Source organism: Pipistrellus kuhlii, unplaced genomic scaffold (genome assembly GCF_014108245.1).
Source record: "Pipistrellus kuhlii isolate mPipKuh1 unplaced genomic scaffold, mPipKuh1.p scaffold_m20_p_1, whole genome shotgun sequence".
Classification (NCBI taxonomy): domain Eukaryota; kingdom Metazoa; phylum Chordata; class Mammalia; order Chiroptera; family Vespertilionidae; genus Pipistrellus; species Pipistrellus kuhlii.
Window position 1 is genome coordinate 5,917,041 of NW_023425404.1, and position 19,629 is coordinate 5,936,669.

Consider the following 19,629-nt stretch of genomic DNA (forward strand, 5'->3'; position numbering starts at 1 on the left):
GCGTTGGCAGTGATCCCAGAAGGGCTCTTCTTGGCTCTTTCCTTGGTTCTCTGTGTTAAACTCTAATTGCTCTGCCATTTTACCTGTTGCCATTTGTATCATGGAGCTATAAGTCCATTCCCTTTATTGCTCTCCACCAAGAACTGCATTGTGGCAGTTCTAGCAAACAAATACAATGGGAGTATTGGTATCTCCCATCAATTACAATATCTATAATTATTAAAATACCTATTTATTCCTTCAATTTCATCAGTTTTGCTTCATACATTTTTGGATTTTGTTTTCAATTATATATTTACTCTATACATAATATTATATATATATATTTTCTCCCCTGTAGGGTTGATTGCCTTCAACTGTCCTCCCTTGCAGGCCTGGTCCCTCCCAACTTCCACCCCCTACTTACCTGATCACCCACAACTGCCCTCCCTTGCAGGTCTGGTTCCTCCCAACTGCCCTCCCCTGATGGCCATCTTATGTCCACATAGGGGCAGGATCTTTGACCACATGGGGGCATCTATCTTGATCTTGTGTATTGGAGTGATGATCAATCTGCATATTACTCTTTTATTAGATAGGATAGAGGCCTGGTGCACGAATGGGGGCCAGCTGGTTTGCCCTAAAGGGTGTCCCTGATCAGGGTGGGGATTCCCTTGGGGCATGGGGTGGCCTGAGCAAGGGGCCTGTGGTAGTTTGCAGGCCAGCCACACCCCCCATTGATCCAAGCAGAGGCCCTGGTATCTGGGATATATTTACTTTCTATAATTGAAATTGTAGCCTAGAGTAATGTCAAGCCTCCTTGATCACTCCTTGGTGGCAGCTGTTTCTCTTTGGATTTGTTTATCTTCTATAATCGAAACTTTGTAGCCTTGAGTGGAGGCTTAGGCTGGCAAGGCCAGGTGGAAAGCTTGGCTTCCTCCATTGCCAGGGAAACTCCTCCCTCCTGTTCTCTGTGGCTATAGCTATCTTGGTTGGGTTTATTTGCATACTCACTCTGATTGGCTGGTGGGTGTGGCTGGTGGGTGTAGTTTGTGGAGCAGAGTGATGGTTAATTTGCATATTACTCTTTAATTAGGTAGGATAATTAGATGTATAATTTAGAATGAAAATATTTACTTATTTAATACTAAATATAGGTGACATCATCAATATGCCCCAAATCATTAAGCCCTAGTTACTTCAAAGGTCAATAAAACATAGAACCTTACCTTAAGTTACCCACATCTAAAAGAAGCTCTAACAGAAAAACTTGATTTTTATATATCTTCATAATAATATTTTAAAATATTGACGTTATCAAAAGTTTAAATTTAACCTAGTTAGTTTTTTTTATTTTCCTTCATGGCTAATTTATCTGCTCATTTATTCAATAAACATTTGTTATGTGTACTGAAGTTTAATTGCATACTTTCTCTTTCCTTCCAAGTTTTAAACCAGCTGAGAGCAAAACACAAAATCAGACAGATGGGGAGGAAAATGGCATCTTTATTACTGATAAAGCTGGACTAGCTGGTACAAATTAAATATCTGGCCACAGTCAGACTTTCTGTTACTTCCACTGACTTAAACTTGGCCACTCAGAACTGTTGGCCCACCCATGCCAACTTCCCATTGGGTTGGAGGCTAACATGCACATACTACATGAAGGAACAAAGAGGTAAGTATGGGCTGCAGGAAGACTGGTCCCTAGGAGGAAAACTTAAAGGAGCTGAGCAGCATGTTTGTTTTTTCTCCCAATCTCAGCAAACAAGTAAGTAGGCTGGATGACTTTTCGCCTGCATCTGCATGTTTAAATGTGTGTGAGTGTGTGTGTGTGTGTGTGTGTGTGTGTGTGTGTGTGTTAGAGAGAGAGAGATCCAGAGTGATCAATGACACTTCATTCCAGAATGCTGTCTTCTCTAGCAACCATGTTTCACTACAATTTAGTAACTTTATCTGGAGTATTTAAGTACTCTTAATGTCAGCATATAAGTAAAATTAGCTGATCAAAATTATGTTCAGTTTAAGGTTCTTATAAAATGACCACTCTGTGTAGAAATGAAGTTGCCTCATTAAATAAAGAATTTCCATTGAATATGACTTTCTGTAGTTGACTCTTCCAGGAGAGTGGATTGTGCAGCATGTAATGCAGAAAGTCATATCTTACATTTTCCCCTGCCTTCTTGACTACTTCCCTTCTTATTTCAAAATAAGACCACCTCGCTGTCACAGTGGCCAGCTGCTCAATACATGTCTATAGTGTTACCACCTGATTTATAGCATTATGAGTGAGGTTATGAGTCAATCAACCAACTCTGTTAGTATTTTATAGGTGTCTAGTATTCTGTCTACATCTAAATGAGATCACTATCTCTTTAGGGCAAGCACCTCGTCTCTGCTGCTTTATGCTTTGCTGAGCTACATGCACATACACCATACTCTATAAAGATTCTTGCAGAATATTTATGACAAGTCTAAGATGCCAAGCAATTCCACCAGGGTCAGTGTACCCTGCTGGATTTAAAGCTACATAAATTATAGTACTTATCTACTTTGTAATATTTTATCTATTAAAATTTAAGTTTCAAAGCAACTTTCAGATACTACTCAATTTTTCTAGCTTGCTAAAAAAAACTCTGAAATGGTTCAGAGCTGTTGAGATGCAAGAACACCATCACCAGAGTAAAATCACTCTAATAAGAATCTAGATTTAAGGCAGGTATAGTTGAGTTCAAATCTTGGCTCAGTCACTTTCTATTAATATTTGGCCTCAGAACTTCTTAAACTTTAGTTTCCTCACTTGTAAAAAAGAAATAGTAATAGTAATAATAATAATAATAATAATAACAATGCCACTTCCTAGAGGTATTGTAAATATATATATCCCAACTTTTGGTTTATGCTCAGTACTTGTTAGCTGATAGAAACTGTGGTAGTAGGAATTATAATAGGGGGTAATGGTGATATTAACAGCTGTAGAAGTACAATTCATGAAGATGGATCTTGAAAAACAAGAAAGGTCATTGTAAATACTTGGGAGTGGGAAAAGTAAAGGAGATTTGGGAATACTAATGTTTAATTGACATAAAAATATGGACTCTGGAAGAAGGCATGGAAAAGACTGTAATTGTACCAAAACCTAAGCAATTGTATGCTCCCAATTTAAAGAAAGATGAGTTGACAGAATGAATATAGTTTCTAAGAAATCTAGACAAATGAAAATTATAAGTGACAAGTTATTAATGTACCTTCTGTATTGATTAGAGGGTATTTCAACTGATAGCAGAATGTAAGTGAATTTGGCAAATAAACCCTTTACCAGGAGATGGATACATCAAGCTGTCACACTGAGCTCCTTCTGAGATCACCCAGTATCTGTCTTTGTTTCAATGCCATGCTCCTCATATGCACTGCTGATGAAAGTTTGGCAGCCAATGACCATTTCCTTTTAGGTACTATTTGGCTCCCTTTTATAGTTGTAATTAACAAGGTGGCAATTTAGTTTATACATCAGCATTTTTTTAATCGAGTAGTCATTTCCAGAGGTAATAATAAATTCAAAGGGCCCTAATAATACAACAGAATTACATTAGAACCAAACCCTGGAATATCATAACACAAAATATGCCCAAACCTATGATTTCTGGTCAAGCACTAACCTCACCAGATTGCACCCCTCTTAACTCATTTCTATAACAAAATATAAAAAAGAAAGAAAATCCAACTTGGTCCTAGATTCCTCCAAGATAAAAAAGTGGAATATAAAAATAGAATTTAAGACTCTAGTTAAGAAAATGCATACTTACCATCTATTTCTTACACTTAGAGCAAAAAAAATATGTACCACTACTATATTACATTCTTGGCATTTTCAAGGGGAAGAAAAGAAAATGAATAAAATAAAAGGGAAAAAAAAGATAAATCAAAGGAAATATATATTAAAAATAAACTGTGCTGATGATTGTACCTTTCCTTTTACTCCATATATTAACTGGGAGGGGATGAGAAGAGAGAAAACATTGGAATCAAAATTAATAGGAAACAGAAAGGCTTAGGAACAGACTATCATTTTAGCTTTTTTCTCAGTGAAATCATATGTCCTACTTCATGTTTAGACCCAGCTTTCTCTTTGTGAAGTACCTGAAATAAAGGTGTTTCTAACTTAAATAAAAAGAATGTGCTGCTTTCTAGCAAGAGTACTTTTTTTTTTAAAAAAATATATATTTTATTGATTTTTCACAGAGAGGAAGGGAGAGGGATAGAGAGCTAGAAACATCGATGAGAGAGAAACATCAACCAGCTGCCTCTTGCACACCCCCTACCGGGGATGTGCCCGCAACCAAGGTACATGCCCTTGATCGGAATCAAACCTGGGACCTTTAAGTCCGCAGACCGACGCTCTACCGCTGAGCCAAACCAGTTTTGGCTAGCAAGAGTATTTTTATCATGGATAAATTTCATGTGCTCTCACATACCACTCCAATGGGTTAATATAAGGATATCTATTGATTTACATAATTTACATGGTGGCAACTTCATAATTATAAGATCGTTATCTATACTATCTAATAAAAGCATTAATATGCAAATTGAACATCACTCCAACACAAGATGGCCACCCCCATGTGGTCAAAGATGACTGCCCCATGTGGACACAAGATGGCCACCACAAGATGGCCTACAGGGGATGGCAGTTGTGGGCAGTTAGGGGTGACAAGGCTAGCAGAGGAGAGCAGTGGGGGTTGACAGGCTAGCAGAGGAGGGCAATTGGGGGAGACCAGGCCTACAGGGGAGGGCAGTTAAGGGGGAAAACAGGCCTGCAGGGAAGTGCTGATGGGGTGGGGGGGGCAGGCCTACAGGGGAGGGCAGTTGGAAGGGGGGACCAGGTCAGCAGGGGAGGGCAGTTGGGGGTGATCAGGCCTGCAGGGGAGGGCAGTTGGGTGATACCAAGCCAGCAGGGGGGAGGGGAAGTTGGGGGAGGGGCCAGGCCTGCAGGGTAGAGCTATTGGGGAGGACCAGGCATGCAGGGGAGGGATGTTGGGGATGGGGGGTCAGGCCTACAGGGGAGGGCAGTTGGAAGGGGGGACCAGGCCAGCAGGGGAAGTCAGTTGTGGGAGACTAGACCTGCAATGGAAGACAGTTGGGGGAGACCAGGCCAGCAGGGGAGGGCAGTTGGGGGAGGGGCCAGGCCTGCAGAAGAGGACTGTTGAGTGGGGGGTGGGGGGGTCCAAGCCTACAGGGTTGGGAAGTTGATGGGAACCAGACCTCCAGGGGAGGGCAATTGTGGGTAATCAGGAAAAAGGGGGGGGGGGGTCAGTTAGTTGTGACCGGGTCAGCAAAGGAGGATAGTTGGGGGAGATCAGGCCTGCACTGGAGGACAGTTGGGGGGACCCAGGACTACAGGGGAGGGAAGTTGTGGGGGAGCAAATATGCAGGAGAGGTTAGTGGAGGGGGGCACCTGGCCTGCAGGAGAGGGCAGTTATGGGTGATCATGTCAACAGGGAGTGAAATTAGGGGAGACCAGGGCAGCAGGGGAGGGTAGTTGGGGGGCACCAGACCTGCAGGGAGGACAGTTAGGGGTGACCAAATTGGAAAATGAGGGCAGTTAGGGGTGACCTGCCAGGAGGGAAGGCAGTTAGGGGCAATCAGACAGAGGTTGGTGAGTGGTTGGGAGTCTGCAGTCCTGGATTGTGAGAGCGATGTCAGACTGGCCCTTGGAATTGGGCCTCCTACATGGGTGGTCAGACATCCCTCAAGAGTTCCCAGATTGGAGAGGGTGCAGACTGGGCTGAGAGACACTACCCTTGTGCGTGAATTTTATGCACCAAGCCCCTCTGGGTGTGTGTGTGTGTGTGTGTGTGTGTGTGTGTGTGTATCTAATATACAAAGCATCCCCATGGAGTTTGCCTGGGAAACCGGTTGTCTTACACTTGCTATAATGTGCACTGACCACTAGAGTGCATAGTGGAATGAGAGGAGGCCTCAGCCAGCAGCTAGTAGCCAGGGAAAGGAAGCCCTGGGAAGTAGCCAGAATGCCCCATTGGCTCTGATTGCTGGCCAGGCCCAGGGACTCTACCCATGCATGAATTTCATGCACTAGACCTCTAGTTTAATAAATAAGCTACATGAACAAAATCAATTTCCTATAAAAAGAAAACATCAATAGTTTACTTGAAAATTCAGTTTCCTATGATATGTAAGCTTTATAATTTGTGGTCATGAATTGCTCTGGAACTAAAGGTGGCATTTTGAAATATCAAATAAAATATATTTTTATAGTTTAATATTTCAGAAAAATATTTTTCTTTACTAGAAGCCCAGTACACACAATTCCTGCACGAGGGCTGTGTCCCTCAGCCCAGTCGGCACCTTCTCCTATCTGGGACCCCTCAAGGGATGTCCAACTGCCTGTTTAGGCCCTATCCCACCAAGATCGGGCCTAAACAGGCAGTTGGACATTCCTCTCACAATCCAGGACTGCTGGCTCCCAACTGCTCGCCTGATTGCCCCTAACCGCTTCTACCTGCCAGCCTGATCACATCCTAACCACTCCCTTGCCAGCCGGATTGATGTCTATCTGCTCTCCTGCCAGCCTGATTGCCCTTAACTGTCCTCCTCTGCAGGCCCGGTCACCCCTAACTGCCCTCGCCTGCAGGCCTGGTTCCCTCCAATTGCTCTCCCCTGCAGGCCTGGGACCACCCCCCAACTGCCCTTCCCTGAAATCCCAGTCACCCCAACTTCCCTCCTCTGCTGGCCTGGTCACCCCTAATTGCCCTCCCCTTCAGGTTTGATTGCCTCCAATTTCCCTCCCTTGTAGGTCTGATTCCTCCCAACTGCCCTCCCCTACTGGCCATCTTGTGGTTGCCATCTTGTGTGTTGGAGTCACAGACCATTTGCATATTATTCTTTTATTAGATAGGGTGTTTAGTTAACACTGAAAAAAAAAATCTTGATTAAAAAAAAAACAAAAACTTTGCATGGATTTTAATGTAAAGATGAGCACACATTTTGTTTTTCCTACTTTTTCTAAAATGGATAATCAGAATTTTCAAAGAATATATTATTTTCTTTCAGAAGTTCTCATAAGACCCTATTGCAATAAATAGATCTTATTTTGATTTTGCACAAGACTGAATAAAAATACTTCAAGTAGCCAAAACCAGTTTTGCTCAGTGGATAGAGCGTCAGCCTGTGGACTGAAGAGACCAGGTTCGATTCCGTTCAAGGGCAAGTGCCTTGGTTGCGGGCACATCCCCAGTGGGGGTTGTGCAAGAGGCAGCTGATCGATGATTCTCTCTCATTGATATTTCTGGCTCTCTATCCCTCTCTCTTCATCTCTGTAAAAAAAAAATCAATAAAATATATATAAAAAAATATTTCAGGTAGATTGTGCTGAGGTACAGGGGTGAAGTGGGCTTATAATTATATTCCATAATTATTTTGGCCACAGAATGCCAAGATCCCATGTAATTAGAAACCAAATGTAATTATCTTCTTTTTTTATTGGGTTTGTACCCAGACCTACAGCTCCAGAGGACATTGTCAAGAATCGCTCTGTGTGCATGTGTGTTTGTATGAGTGTGTGTTTGTTTGTGTGTGTATGCATGTGTGTGCACTCTTGCTGTAAAGTGATGTTTATAAGATTAAGAAATGTTCTGGTTACTGAGAGTAACTGTAGATATTAGGACAGTGCCAGAAAAAAAAATCTTTTAAAAACTTGGTGTGGTTATATAAATGCAATGTTACATTTTATATGCACTGCTTTCATTTCTGTATAATTTCCATTCAGAATATAATTGGACATATAATTATACTTGTGTTGGTTTGGTTTATATAAATTTTGTTTGATTATATCATCAAAATCTGTTCATACGGTCATGCATACACCATTTTTTATAGGTTATTACTCTTATAGCAAGGCCATCTGTTTTCAAATTTTATAAACAGGAAGCAAAATAGCCTCAGGAAAAAAAAAGTATTCTATAGCCCTAACCAGTTTGGCTCAGTGGATATGTCATTGGCTTGCAGACTGAAGGGTCCCAGGTTTAATTCCAGTCAAGGGCATTTACCTTCATTGCAGGCATACCCCCAATATGGGGTGTGTAGGAGGCAGCTGGTTGATGTTTCTCTCTATATATCCCTTTCCCTTCCTCTCTGTAAAAAAAATCAATAAAATATATTTTTAAAAAGTATTCTATAAAGGAGAAGAGAAATACAGAACACAATATTATTATTAGAATACAAATTAAGAGTATAGTTCTAGCTTAGAAAGCATATTCTAATTAAGCAAAAAGAAGTGTCCTTATTTAATTCTGATTTCAACAAGTATGATCTCAGTTAATATGTGAAAAATTATACAGTTGTTATGAATATCAATAAAGACTATAGTAAGTATAAAAAATAAAGCTTGATTCTCTATTTTTCTCAAAATAGTGCATTTTTTAAATAAGTGAACTATACTGAGTATATAAATATCTAAATCCATTTTAATCAATGAAATTTTTAGGACATAATTATGATCATGGTGAGTTCTGTTAATACTAGAATTACATAGTACAAAGAAAAATTTGGTAATTGATTATACTTTATTATTTATTCCAAAATATATGGGTCTTGTGCTAATTAGTAGTAGGTGCTCTTCTAGTTGTTATGGGAACAATGAAGAGGATACAGATGATCCCTGTTTTGAAGGGCTTTCTATTCTAGAGAGAGGATTTTTAATTTATAAATGCCCTTTGGGTGATGCAAAGAAAGTGCTTGAAGAATTTGAAAAGGGTAATATTCTCCCTGCTTGGCATAAAGATGGACAAGAGAGCTTTCTTAATAACAGTTTCATTATGTATACCCATATCATTTACCACACTCTGATATTTTGTTTTTAAAGTCAATTCTGTTATATATTTTACCAGAAACCAGGTGCACAAAATTCGTGAACTAGCCGAAACCGGTTTGGCTCAGTGGTAGAGAGCGGTCTGCGGACTGAAAGGTCCCAGGTTCGATTCTGGTCAAGGGCATGTACCTTGGTTGCGGGCACATCCCCGGTAGGGGGTGTGCAAGAGGCAGCTGGTCGATGTTTCTCTCTCATCGACATTTCTAGCTCTCTATCTCTCTCCCTTCCTCTCTGTAAAAAATCAATAAAACATATATATTTTTTAAAATTGTGTACTGGGAAGGTGTGCCTCAGTCCAGCCAGCCCCCTCTCACATACTGGGAACCCTTAGGGGATGTCCTACTGATGCCTTAGGCCCGCTCCCCATTTGAAACAGATCTAAGCTGCAGTCTGGCCTCCCTTTGCAGGAGGCCACCAGGCTGATCAAGGAAAGGCACTAGCCCTATCACCCCATTTCTGCAGCCACCAGGGTATTTTCATCAACATGGACTCCAGTCCATTCACCATGAAAAAATGACAAATGTCTTTAGGCATTTTCAAGATGTGTCTTTCATAGGATATGACATTTCTTTACTTTTCTTTTTATCCTCACCTGACGATATGTTTCCATTGACTTTTTCCCCTTCCCTCCAATCCCAGGCTCAGCCCCTTCCCAAGCCTAAAGCCTCCACCTCAGGCTTTAGGCTTGGGAAGGGGGACCAACCCCCCGCCCCCCACCCATGCCTCTGATGGCTTGCTGGGAGTGACCTGGGTGCCCAGGAGGTTCCAGGGACCAAGAATGTATGCAAATTACCCACCATCTTTGTTAGGTTAATTTGCATACTCACTCTGATTGGCTGTGGGCATAGAAGAGGTATAGTCAATTTACATGTTTCTCTATTATAAGGAAAGATTTTTCTTCTTTTATGTGTTAAATAGTGGTTATAGGTTATAAAATTCATTTGACTACATTTTATTGCAATTTACACTTGAAAAGCTTTGGTATATGATGGCTGTAATAGTTAAGTGTCTGAGGTAGGTTGGAAGACATAATCAATTAAATACTTGGGTCAAGAAACTGATAGACCAGCAAATGGAAGAATCATCTAAGCAGACTTTAAACCCAACATGAATCATGAAATATTTTTTTAGGAAGAGACTGATAAAACTTTCCAGAAAATAGTTTTATGTGAATACTAACCCTTTTGTTTTCCATCTATATCTTTGTCTATTCTTCTCAGGCCACATTTATGGATTTACCTACTCAGTTTCCATATTAAATTTGGTGACTTAGCCTTAGAGATCTTGTCATTGTACATGCTTGCTATGAGAAGTATTAAGTACATCCATTTAGGATTTCAGCTACCATTTTATAATGACTAGATAGATAGATAGATAGATAGATAAACAAAGATGTGCAACTCTTACCTTATTCTAGTATACATCTGAGCTGCAGTGTCATACTTTTTAATTTTCACATCTCTATACCTGATAATGCTAATATAACTGATATTTTTTCCTGTAAGTTTCACCTTATTGTCTTATAGTATTTATTTTAATAATAAAGAAAACTCTTCTTGTCTTATAGTGTTTCTTTTAATAACTTAGAAGGAAAGTCTACCTTGTTTTCTCGTAAATATCATCTAAAAGTTGTCTTTTCCCCCTCAGATGTCAGGGCCTCCCTCAAAACTCCATCACACATCAATTTTATCTTTAGTAGTGACCTCCTGAATCTCCTCATTCCCTGCACTTGAATAAGTCACTTACAGTGCTGCCAGCCTCATCTTGTCCAAATCTGATTGTGTTACTCCATGTGTAAATGTCTAATAGATATTCACTGCCCAAAGAAAGAACTCACAGATAGTTAGCATGTTATATTCAATAAAAATGAACACCAGTCTCACTTCCCACCAGTCTCTGCCTGTTTCCCACTCTCATGTGTTCCACATATGTAACCAAATTATCAAATGATTCATAATTTCACGAAACACAGTTTCACGCCTCAATGCCTTTTCAGATAGTGCCTTCTGTCTAAAATGACTTCCCACTGCTCTTCAAGTATAATTTTTATCAGTGAAAGTTTTCCTTAAAATCCATATAAAACTGCTCATCCTTTCTTGTTTGCTTTATCAGTTCCTGGATTATTGAATTGATCACATTACATTTTACTAGTATATGTAAGTACATCTCATTCTTTTCCTAGATTCTAATTTAATTTTAGTAATTTTATTTTCTTTTGTAATTCCCCAGTACCTAACACACATGATAACATAACGCATGCTTATCAAACTAGTGCAAGGTAAAAATTATTATAGGAACAATCTAAGATCATGGTGAATGGAGTTTAATTTTTATTGTTTCTGTGTATATTGTAGACTTCTGAAAGGAGAAAGCATTTAAACAGACCCTGAAACGATGGGTAAGATTTCAAAATATGTGGGCTGATAGAAAAGTCATTCTAAACATAGGAAAGAATGAAATGGAAAACAGGATACAAATGGAGAAATAAAGAGACAAGGACTTATATGAAGGTTGGGTTCACAAGCCTCTCACTCATCATATAAGGGTCTTGAAATTACTTAAGTCAATGGTGGAGTTTTTAAAACTAATAAGTTGCACATCAGAATCATGTAGACTGAACTACACAAATGGTGCATTTTTAGACACAGTATAAACTGTGTGCTACACTCTTCATTCATGGAGTACTTTATTCTATACATATTATTCACTATATCATAAGCATGGCATGGGTAAAAATTAGATCACATCAGGAATTATTAGTTATAATTCTTTCCTCATCCCTCAGGATGCCCAGCACGTTGCTAAACCCTTAATTATCTCAATAGCTAAAGAAACATTTGATAGACATCAAAGTCCAGATATAAAAAAGAAACTCTTTTATCCTTTTAAAGTCTATCTGCCTTAACCTGTGGCATGAATCATATCTGAAGAGAGAAGCTTTAAAAACAAACCCTTTAAAGTAGCAAGAAATGTACGGGTGATTTCTCTTTTGTCACTGTTCATGATAGAATTAAAGATTATGATGAAGCAAAAGGAGCAGAAAAGTCATAAAGAGGCATATATATATTTGTCATCATTTCCACTGAAAATACACACACACACACACAAAAAAAAAACCATAAAAAATACAAAACATTAAAACTGATAAAGGAATTTAACATAACTTTGGGATAATGCAGCAATAAACTTATTAAATTTCTTATAACCCCAGTAATTACTAATTGCAAATACAATAAAACAAAACAATAAATATCATTTATAATATCTTTATATCTATATCTGTCTGCCTAGAATTTCTAGTAATAAAGCATATAAAAATTGTTATGGGGAAATTTTTAAACTAATAAATAATATAAAGAAGAACTAGATAAATGCTCATCTATACTCTCTCTACAGTGGGAATGATATAAATGAAACAAAGATATAAGTTCTCTCCAAATTACTTAATAAAATTAAATCAAATTCTAATTAACTTTTGTTTATAGGTTAACAAAAAAATAAATTAAGTCCTGCCTGCTGTGCTCAGATAGTTGGACATCATCCTGTGTGCCAAACGGGTTCAATTCCCAGTTAGGGCACATACCCATGTTTCAGGCTCGATCCCCAGTAGGGGGCGCATGTTTTACTCTCATATCAATGTTTCTCTCTCTCCTCCCTTCCTGTCTCTAAAAATTACAGTGGTGCCTCACACAACGAACTTAATTCGTTCCAGGAGCAAGTTTGTTATGCGAAAAGTTCGTTATGTGAAACGCGTTTTCCCATAAAAATACATGTTAAAAAAAATAATTCGTTCTGTAGCATAAAATATGCTAAGATGACATAAAAAAGATAAATTTTTTGTTATTATTTTTATTTAGATACATCATGATATAAAAAAAATATTGAGTTTAACTTAAAAGGACGACTGCCGTGATACGTGAGTGATTTAATTCGTAATGAAGAACGATTGCCGCGATACGTGCTTAAGTTAAGCGCAGTGACTAACGACTGCCTGCAGTGCCTGCGCGGAAGGATGCAATACATCGGCAGCGATCGTGGAAGCTCGGGCAAAGCGGTCGTGGAAGCTCGGGTGACTTCGTTGTGTGAAACGAAGTTCGTTGTATGAATCATGAAAGGAAGTTCATTGTGTGCAGCTTTCGCTGTGCGAGGCGTTCTTTATGCGAGGCACCACTGTAATTCTAAAATAATTTAAAAATAACATAATTTAAAGATTTTCATACAATGAGATTTAACTCAGAGGTAAAATAATTTTTTCACAGAAGATCAAAAAGAGAAGACTTTCCCTATCACATGTTGAGTCATACAAGAAATCCTCAGAATTTAAAACAGTACAATTCTAGAATAGTAATGGATTAATGAACCAAGGAGACATACTAAGGAATATATAAACAAGAAGTATTATATAGGAATTTAGTACCTATTCATTTGGAAAGAACAAATTATGACCACCTAGAACAATGATTTCCAATGTATGGTCACCAGACCAGCAGCATTGGAACAACTTGAGAATTTATTTGAAAGGCTAATGATTGAACTTGACCTCAGATTCGCTAACTCAGAAATCTAGGGATGGGGCCCTGCAATCTATGTTCTCAAAAGCCCTCCATGTGACTCTGCTGTACCCTCAAGTTTGGGAGTTACTGGTTTGAACAAAATGTTACCATGTTTGCATAGAGCACTGGGAGATTATTTACAAAGGGTATGATGATCAAGTTAGAGGGGATTGGCTTGGTTAGCAAAAAAATAAAAGCAAACAAGCTATTTTATTTAAGTTTAAGTGGAAGTTCATTTTCATTCTGTACCCGAGATTTGATTGGCACTGACACTGACCTTTTAGAAGTGTGAAGCTCCTGGCACAAATGCTTTTAATCTGGCACAGATTTTTGACCTCATCATTAACGGAGGGTTGGCATTTCTGATATACAAAGACAAGCCTAGCTGACCTTTTTGCATTACAATGATTGTCATGATTGACAAGCGTTGGCCTCTGTTTAAAGAGATGTGACACTGGGCACCCTCAAATCACATAAAGAACCTTCCTCCTGTCCTCTACAGAGTGAGCTTGACAGATTGCCCCATCTGGTGAGCCCCTGAGCTCCTGCTGTTTCAGGGAGTCTCCATGACTCTCAGCCTCCTGATGATGAGCCAGTGTGCAGGTTGGCAGCTGCCATTCTGATGCTCTCAGCATGCAGCGATGCTGCTTTGACAGCCAAGACCTTTCTTCAGCAAAGATGAGAGCTGATTTCACTTCGAAACCCTTCTTCTAGACTGTATACTCATGGCATCCTACTAAGGTAATAACAAGGATGAAGGGACCCAAATCCTGCCATTTTACAGCTCCTCTTTGGGATATTAATTTTAAGCTGTTTATTAAGAGACAAAGGACTAAGAACCTTTTATTCCCTCCTCTCTTTCTGGCCCAAGAGATTCAGACAGAGAAAACAGTTTTAGGAAGGAGATCTTAGAATGCTGCCTTAGCCTAATTTCAATTAAGTGTGATAAATAGAGTGCATCAGGCAGGTGCCTGATATCTAGATGCCCTTGTCCCATTGTTTCTGAGTCACCTGGCATGGCTTGTCCTGCCTTTTGGGTTCCCCACTTCCCCAACTAGCTGTGAATCACCCATTCTCACTTCTGAAATCCAATACCTCCTTACCTGTATTTTCTCCTTTGTCCAAAATGTTTCACATACCCAATGTTGCCTTGGGAATTTTCATATTTATCATGCCTATATGAGTTCTCCATGCACTTGTATTACACTTTTATTTTCTCCTCTTAATCTGCCTTTGTTAATTTCATTATTAGCCCAGCCATAAGAACACAGAAGGTGGGAGAAAAAAATATTAATATTTTTGTTACCCCCCCCATAGGCAAGATACCATGAGGGAGTTAGTATCTTCAACACTTGTGTTATCAAAATAGGCTAAAAGGAGATGTTTTTACTTAACCCATACCACCTCATTCCACTTAAAATAAAACCATCATCTCCATCATCATCACTTGCTTAGCCAAGTGCAATGGAAGGTGCCAGAAGAAGTGACACAAAGAATAAGATTCACCCATAGGATAATTACAATCAATTGGCAAAAAGATGTTCCAAAGTTAACATCTAAAGAGGCAGCTTCTATTCAGCTCCAGCTTATTGGTGTCAGATAGGAATGAGGCATTCTACTTTAAATGTTTTCAACTAACTCAGATCTGAAAGCCTGTCCAGGCCTATGTTATGTGGGGGAAATAAGACATATTTGTATGTTGGGCACACCAGCCCTCTGGCCCATCATTCATACAGCTATTATAGGCATTATTCTTGTCTATATTTCACCACCTCATGACATAGCCAGTGTAAATGGAGTCCTTGTGGTGTCATGAGAAAAGCATTTTGAGGACTATGCAAAAAAAGATGAAATGTAGTGGCAAGATTTATCATAGCTGGAGCAAACACAAATGACTGTTCAGGTTCAGCTCCATCCTTCTGTGAAAGAAATCTAGCCTTGTCTTCATCAAGCCCAGAAAAGGGGCCAGTGTCCAGAAATTCTGTCCATATTAAAGCTTAGTCCAGTTCAACCTTTGTCTCTGGCTGGCTAGTCTCTGTTCTGGGTGGTGCTATGGCTAGCACTGCATTGCTGTCTCCAGGCTCACTTTTGGAGTCCACACAGCTGCTATGGAGAGAACACATACATGAATTGGGCAAGCTTGCATGCATGTGTACGTATGTGTGTGTGTGTGTGTGTGTGTGTGTGTGTGAGAGAGAGAGAGAGAGAGAGAGAGAGAGAGAGAGAGAGAGAGAGAGAGAGAGAGAGAGAGAGAGAGAGAGAGAGAGAGAGAGGGAGAGAGAGAGAGAGAGAGAGAGAGGAAGGGAGAGGGAGTGAGAGAGAGAGAGAAAGAGAGAATACTCTATTAAGCTTGGATTATATTATCTGGGGTTTGGGAAAAAACTTTTAAATTAACCAATCAACTTCCCAATCCTTCATGGGCTAAAAAGCTGTTGCTGGTGAAAATGAGTTCTTTGCAGTGTCAGGAGAAAAGAATTCCAAAGTGCACATGTGTGGAAGAAGTTAAATGTAGTGGTAAGGTTTATTAGGGTGAAGGGGACTAATACACTTCAGGGATATAGAGGATGGACAGGTTCTAGCAGCAAATGCCCTGAACTTCCTGATAATCCTCCATATATTTTCTTGGTTCTTGATAAAGAAGAAGCTGTCATTTACCATTCAAGCTATTTCCTGATTTTTATTTCCAGGCTTGGATTTTCCCCCTAACTAATCGCTTTTCTGGACATACCAGGGTCTCACACCCCCTATCCAGTGGTAGGCAAACTCATTAGTCAACAGAGCTAAATATCAACAGTACAACGATTGAAATTTCTTTTTGAGAGCCAAATTTTTTAAACTTAAACTTCTTCTAACACCACTTCTTCAAAATAGACTGCCCCAGGCCGTGGTATTTTGTGGAAGAGCCACACTGAAGGGGCCAAAGAGCTGCATGTGGCTCGCGAGCCACAGTTTGCCGACCACGGCCTTATCCAATCTGATTCCTCTCCCAGTTTTTCCCAGGCTAGATTCTGCCCTTTTATGTGACTATTTTGGCTGCTGCTGCACATATGCCAGAGACCCAAAGTTTTGCTGTGCCATCTAGCTTCTTCTGTGTATGTACTCAGCAAAGGAATATTCCCCTTTATGCCCTTCCACATGTCTGTCCCCACCCCCATATTTCTGGTAATTGGATGACTGTATCTGCCTGGTTCCAGGATTGTTTGGAGGTTGCCTAAGAATTAAGTCCCAAGGGTTGAGAATTTAGGGATCTCCTGCAGAGTCTGAATGAGCCTGTGAATGATGTAGCTTTTAGTGAAGCAGGTCCCATATATGATTCAACTTACCTAGTTTATTAGGCCTAATAATGTATGGTTCCCTTTGTTCCCTTCTTTAACAAATAACTAGCTAACTACCTGTGCTAAGAATGATGCCCTCTAGTAAAAGTCCCTCTCCTTCTACCACCAAAATGATTCAAGCATTGATTTTGAAGAAGAGATATTATGAAAAGAGAAAGAAAAATGAGACTAAAAATTCATTTTGTTTTGTTGTGTTTTTTTAAATATATTTTTATTTGTTTCAGAGAGGAAGGGGAGGGAGAGAGAGCTAGATGCATCAATGATGAAGGAGTATCATTGATTAGCTGCCTCCTGCACACTCATTTCTGGGGATCAAGTGTACAACTTGGACATGTAACCTTGACTGGAATCCAATCCAGGACCCTTCAGTCTGTAGGCCAATGCTCTATCTGCTGAGCCAAACCAGCTAGGTCCTCTGCCCTGTTTTATTCAAGCTTTCCCTGCATTAAATTCTCAGCCAAATTTCAATTACCACCATTTCAATAATGAAATTGAACTCCAAACACTTCATTCCTGGACTATAGAAAGTTTTACCAATTACCTCTCTGTCCATAGTTTTTTATTCCATCAATCTTTCCTATGTAGATGCTGCCATCTTGCTATAATCTCATCATTATAATTTTTCATTTCTGCTCTAAACTTTGAACAGTTTCATTATCCCACAAGATACCTGAGCTCTCCACAATTACCTTATTTATCACGTTGAATAAACATGAATATAGCACTTATTTGTGGCAGTTGTTGTTCTTAGCACTTTATAATATTTTTTAAATATTCTTGGCAACACTATAAAGAAGACATTTTTATTATCTTCAAAGAAAAAATGTGGAAAAGGAGGCTGAATGAGCTGAAATACCTTGCCCAGAGTTAGAAGATGGTCAGTGATAGTGACTGACATTGAACATAGGAAATCTGGTTCCAGAGATTATCCTTTCATTCTTACAGTTTCTCCCCCTCATCCTTCTCCTCCATCTTAGCCATCTCCTCAATCATGCTTGCCTACACAAATATTGTAAGCTTTGATTTGAATATTATAAATTCCGCCTTCTTTGGTTTTTACATACCCCACTCCTTCTTTCTTTCCATATCTTCTTTTTTGGATAACTGTGAACCTTTTTATGTTAGGCAGATATATTTTATTCTTAACTGCAATAGAAAGCAATTTAGTGATCCAGTTTTTATAAGTTCAATATAAAATTTTATAAGTTCATTCTAAAACTCTGGAGAGTTGCTGCCACAAAGAGGCCATCAACACTAAAGAATCATTATAGAACAATCTCACTCTCCAAGGACCAATGAAAATCCCATTCTTTCCAGTAACCCAGGCCAGAGAGATTGTTCTGTCTTCTCAACTTTATACTTTACATGATACGATTTATCATTTGGTAACTTTTAGTTGGGGTTCTCCAGGGAAGTATAAGCAAGAAGAAATTCTGAGAAAGGGTGTGAAAGTGATTACGGAAATTGGCTAAGGTGGTTATAGATGCCAACAAGCCTCCCAATCTGCCACCTGAAAATGGAAGAGCCAGGTGGTATAATTCAGTCAGAATCCAAAGACTTGAGAACCGGGGATCTCTGGCATAAGTCCCAGAACCCAAAGGCAAAAGAATCAGGAGCCCTAAGGTTCAAAGACAGGAAAAGATGGATGTCACAGCTCTAGGAGAGAGAGAGGAAATTCACCCTTCTTTCTCTTTTTTGTTATGGTAGAGTCCCCCAAGGATTGAGTGATGCCCACTTACATTGGTAAAGGCAGTTCTCTTTATTTAGTCTACTAAATAAAATACTACTCTCTTCCAGAAGCACCCTGCCAAAATATCAGAAATATTTTACCAGCTATGTGGGCACCCCTTAAGGCCAATCAAGTTGACACATGAAATTAACCATCACAGTAATCAACTCTGTATATTATGCTTGTAGGTGACTATTCCATCTATCCACTAGGGGGTGGGAAAGAAAAAAAGAAAAGAAAAAGAAAATGAAAAAAAAAAAACTACTTCAATACTGGCACCATTCATTATTTACTTATTTTTAAAAATATATATATTTTATTGATTTTTTACAGAGAAGAAGAGAGAGGGATAGATAGTTAGAAATATCGATGAGAGAGAAACATCAATCAGCTGCCTCTTGCACACCCCTTACTGGGGATGTGCCCGCAACCAGGGTACATGCCCTTGGTCGGAATGGAACCTTTCAGTTGGCAGGCCGACTCTCTATGCACTGAGCCAAACCGGTTTTGGCATTGTTTACTTATTAAACACTCATTTTGGAGTCCCACATACTCATCAAGCCCTTTTGTGCATGCTGGGAAAACACCACTGAATAAAACAGAGTCCCTGTCCTCATGGAACTTACGTGACCAATAGGTCATCTTTCCTCCAGTACCTACTACCATGCCTTACAAATAACAGAAGATCTATAAACAATTGAAACTAATGACAGTAATGAAAGTGAAGAAAGATTTTAGCAAGAAGGTGAGAGTGATAGAAACAGAGGAGACCAATGATATTGCCATAGCTTCTTGAAAATCAAGGAATCATTACTTTTTCAGAAAAAAAAAATTTTATAGTGATTTGAAATGATTTTAAAAATTGTCTACCATCTTTTATAATCAGGTTGTCAGAGTCAGGAAAGTTTTATATACAAAAATGGATATGGAAATTATAATTACTCTTTTGTTTTTTTATTTTTTTCATCTTTAGTGTTGAAAGTGTTACTTTAGAGACTTTTAGAAAATAAGTAATTCTGTTCATTTCTAGGGATGTGGTTCCCAGTCTCACCTCCATTTAAGGAGGAAGGAAGTTAGTTTCCTAAAATCCTAAAGTGGTTGTTCAAGCTTCAGCCTAGTTAATGACAACGCTCTAAAAAGATT